This window comes from Pseudonaja textilis, chromosome Z (genome assembly GCF_049901715.1).
Source record: "Pseudonaja textilis isolate UNSWEBS1 chromosome Z, rPseTex1.2, whole genome shotgun sequence".
Taxonomy (NCBI): domain Eukaryota; kingdom Metazoa; phylum Chordata; class Lepidosauria; order Squamata; family Elapidae; genus Pseudonaja; species Pseudonaja textilis.
In genome coordinates, this window is record NC_142008.1 from 129,465,920 (window position 1) to 129,470,622 (window position 4,703).

Genomic DNA, 4,703 nt, shown 5'->3' on the forward strand with positions numbered 1-4,703 from the left:
TTTTTGCATACAAACTTTCCCAGTGTGTTGTGTTTGGTTCGTTTTTTTTACTGTTGTTTTTTTTAAACCATGATTGCCTTTTCAGGTACACTTCTGTAACATTCATGCTTTTAAGAACTGCAGTTCACTCCTTTGAACTATAAAGGTTAAAGAATTGGAAATTTAGGACATAGTTCTGGTCCCTTGCTGCAGAAATGCAAAATTAGATAAATTAACATTCATACCTTCTGTCCTTAGGAACAGACAGTTCTAAAATATTCTTATTCCACCTCAGACCAGGAAAATATAAGGTTTTAATTAGAAACCACAAAGGCCCTGAAGTTGGACCTGACCAGCCACTGTGGAGAACAATCTGTAACCAAGGTACAGGAGAAAATGCAAATTTTGTGGTCGTTACCAGCCTTATTCTGAACACACACACACACACACACACACACACACACACACACACACACGGGTACTGGTTCCTTCCTTTTATGCCAACCAACATTTGAGCAGTAGACAATCAATCAATCTCTCTCTCCCATCCCCTCCCTCTTGTAGAAAAATCATGAGTGTACATAAGTTTAGAATGCTTTAAAAAAAAGGGATGACAGGTAATGCAATCCTCAACTTATGACCACAACTGAGACCAAAATTTATATTGCTAAGTGAAAAAATTTGTTGAGTTTTGCCCCATTTTACGACATTTCTTGCCACATTTGTTAAGTGAATCACTGCATCTGTTAAGCTAATAACATGGTTGTTAAGTGAATCTGGCTTCTCCATTGACTGTGCTTGTCAGAAGGTTGCAAAAAAATGATCACATGACCCTGGGACACTGCCACTGTCAGCACTTGAACTTGATCTGCAACGGTTGCAAGTGTGAAAAATGGTCATAAGTCATTTTTCTCAGCGCCGTTGTAACTTCAAACAGTCACTAAACTAACTGTTGTGAGTAGAGGACTACCTGTAGTCCTAGACTTAAGACCGTAATGGACCCAACTTTAGGATACTTTTTTTGTTGTAGTTGTAAAGCAAATGCAGAGGTGGATAAGTTTGCTACTTTTTGGTTTTTAGCTAAAATGTTCTAAAACACAGTGATGTGGGCCATGGGATATTGCAAATGGCCGCCAGAGCGGGCCTGTGGCTGAGCACACCCCAAATAATGGAGGTCCATCATGACTTTGCATGGTCACTAACTCTTCATAAGTCAAGGACTGTTCATAAGACAAGAAGTACCTATAATTAATGTAAACCGTTACAGATAGTTCTCAACTTACAGCCATGCATTTAGTGACCATTCAAAGTTACAACGGCACTGAAAAAAGTGCAGCTTGTCTATTTTTCACACTTACAACCATTACAGCCTCCCTATGGTCACATGATCAAAGTCCAGTTGCTTGGCAACCATGTCCCAGTGTCATCCCTTTTTGCGGCCTTCTGACAAGCAAACTCAATGGGGAAGCCATTTGACAACCCTGTTACTAACTGAAGTGATTTAGTTAACAAGTGGCAAGAAAGGTCGCAAAATGGAGCAAAACACACTTAACAACTATTTCATTAGCAAAGGAAATTTTGGGCTCAATCGTGGTCATAAATCGAGGACTATTGTTATTGGTTTCCTTGTTGTTTTTAATGGTCTTTATGATGTACCATTTTTTTTCCCAAGGAACACACCTCTACTTCCAAAATTTTGGTTTCCTTTCACCTCAGCCTTTAAATACTTGCCCCAGTCACCAGATTGACAATGATTTAGAAGTGTTGTTGATTTTTTTCCGGTGAGATAAGTCTTTCAGGCAACCTGGTCTACCCAATTATGGGATGGAGCATACTGCTTCTATTTTTGCCTTTCAGCCCCAATCCAGGAGCCTTCGTAGGCAGTTGCTTTCGTGATAAACTATTTTTGTGTTGAATTTTATGTTTACCTGCGAAGGAATAAAGGGAGACTAGTATAGATCTATTTCAAACTACTTAGCTCTCATCAATCAGCTTTGTTGTTGTTAGTTGCGAAGTTGTGTCCAACCCATTGCGACCCCATGGGCAATGTTCCTCCAGGCCTTCCTGTGTCCTCTGCCATCTTCATTTAAGTTCATGCCTACTGCTTCAGTGACTCCATTCAGCCACCTCCTTCTCTGCTGTCCCCTTCTTCTATTGCCTTCAATCGTTCCCAGCATTGGGCTCTTCTCCAGTGAATCCTTCCTTCTCATTAGGTGGCTAAAGTATTTGAGTTTCATCCCTTAAGCTGATGAGAGCTAAATAGCTTGAAATAGATCTATACTAATCCCCCTTTTATTTCTTTGTGGGTAAACATAAATTCAACAATGATCTAGAACTTTTTCAAGACCCATTTTCCATTCTCTTCCCTTGCTCCTAAGTAGGGGAGTCTCGTGGAACAAAGTTTGTTTTCATACCAAAGCATTTTTGGGGTATGTTTTGAAGTAGAAGATATAGCTGATCAGCCATCAGGTAAGCTACTCTAAGACTTTTGAGCCTTGGACTCAAGAGAGAAGAAGATCGGGGCCTTTTTGCCCTAGATGTCCCTCAATTAAACCAAGTGCTGAGAACTACAGGTAACATGGCTATTCTTTCGGAAGAAATTATTGATGTCTGGTAGAGTTACGTGCGGCTGGATTGCCCAGGATTGCTCGCTGTGGCTCCAGAGAGGGCTAGTGCTGCTGGGGCTGGCGGTCTCTCTCTGGAGGTCCTCAGTGGAACTGTAGCTGTCGGGTCCTGCAGGAGAAACATCCAGAAACCAATCATTCGAACGCTGAATCCAAAGTGGGACGGTAGCTGACGGCCTTGAGAGGACATCTGGTTGTCTATTATTGTGGTGGGGCTCAATCCACAGTGTCCCTCCTTGCCTCCACACAGTCGGCACAGCTCCTGTTTCCTGGGGCAGGGACCCCCGGAAAACCCGTTCACAGAGGACAGCTGAGACCACGATGAACACAGCTGCGACGGTCGCCAGGCTTACCATGATCAGCAAGCAGTTACCACAATCGCTTAGCGGGGAGGCAGTGGAAGGAGGCAGCATCTCAACATTCGTTGGGGGCCCCAACATGACAGCAAACGGACAAGAACCAAGCCAGATCAAAACGGCTGCATCTAGAGCCAATATTACTTTTCTTAGAAAAAAAAAAGCTGGATGGAGAGGAAAATGGGAGGAAACGGGTCAGAGAACTTATGAAAGAGTTAGCAATCTTTGACGCAACTGAGGGATGTGAGAGTGTTGTGCAAACTTAGCCTAACAACTCAACAACAGCTCATAATTGGCAGCCCAACAAAACTCTTTTAAGTGCAATGGCTTATACCAGTACTAACTTGATGCTCTCTAGATGTGTAGGATAAGCTCTCCAAATACTCAGCTGTTGTAATTATCATCAGCTAGAAATTCTGTGAATTGTAACCTAAAGACATTTGAAAGACACATGACTGAAAAAAGGCTAGAATACAAGAACTCTGCCTTGCAAATCCCAATCATTTGTACAGTTCTTCGAAGCCCTGATTGTATCTTCTCCCGGGACAGTTTTCTCCAGTTTGTACTATTTCAGTATTAGGGCTGTGTATTACTTTGGATTTATATACCAAATATAGCACATGTCTGCAACTCTTTAAAGCAACCGTATCTTTTCCTGGGCTGTCATATCAGCTGCAGAGGGCAGTTGTAAGATCCCAGAAGACAAGGCTGCTTTAAAGAGTTACAGACAAGCACTATATTTGTGGCTACAAATGTTCTCCAAAGTACTTTTTCAAATTAACTCAAGTTGCTACATAGCTATTACTCTTCAGCAGGAATATACAGGCCAAATTATCTGAATAGAAGGTTGAAAAAGGCTGTTGTACTTTTAGGTCAGGGATCTTCAAACTTGACAGCTTTAAGACTTGTGGACTTCAGCTCCCAGAATTCTTCCTCTAGTCATGTTAGCTCAGGAATTCTGGGAGTTGAAGTCCACAAGTCTTAAACTTGCCAAGTTGAAGACCCTTGCTTTAGGTCCAAATTTGCCATGGTAGCATTAAAAAAACTGAAGAATAATTAGGAAGGCCCATCCTCAAATAGCCTCCAACAAAGTAGATTGCCCTTAATTTATCAAACAAGGCTAAATGGAGAGTTTTTCAAAAGAAAGATAGGATTAGTCACCATGACAACACAAGTCCAAAAGAACAGCACTAAGACAGGGTCTAAAGCTAGCCGTCTCTCTTTTCTTCTCTGTAAAGTTGTACTACTTTCCCTTCAGATGATAGCTGAGAAGTCTGAAGCTGTAATCCCAGCCCAACAAAGGATACCAGGGAAGAAATGTGAGGTTTGCTTTCAGCTCAGAGGCATAGGAGAAGGGGCTTAAGGGACTGGAAGGGACGGGTGGGAGAAAGGGAGGCAAAAAGCGAAGTTGTAACAAAGGGAGGAAAAACAAATTCTAACCTCAGATGTTGGAAATTGTGCTGGATATCTTTGTCTTCAATGTTCTAGCATATTGGCCTCCAAAAGAGCGTCATACCCTTGATTTGCCTTTGACAACAGTGGAGAAAAGGATGTGGGATAGACAGCAAGTCACATCACTTCCTGGGCGCACCCATTCTGAGTTGTCAGCTGAGAGCAAAGCACTTCCTCCTATCAGACTTAGTTTTAACTCAGGTGACAGCTTTTCCACCGCTCAGCAGTGAGAACAGCTGATCCCATCCAAAGGGAAAAAAGTCACGGAGACAAACCAAATCCACTACAGGAG

The 4,703-nt window shown here is 42.2% G+C and overlaps 1 non-coding gene across 1 annotated transcript; it reads right to left on the reverse strand.

The window, feature by feature from the left end:
- Positions 1-459: 459 nt before the first annotated feature.
- Positions 460-4,499, reverse strand: LOC113443629 (uncharacterized). Its single transcript, XR_015740291.1, has 3 exons — positions 4,400-4,499; positions 2,957-3,123; positions 460-2,712 (listed from the first exon to the last, which is right to left on the reverse strand). It is a non-coding gene; the product is annotated as an uncharacterized LOC113443629 (transcript).
- Positions 4,500-4,703: the final 204 nt, after the last annotated feature.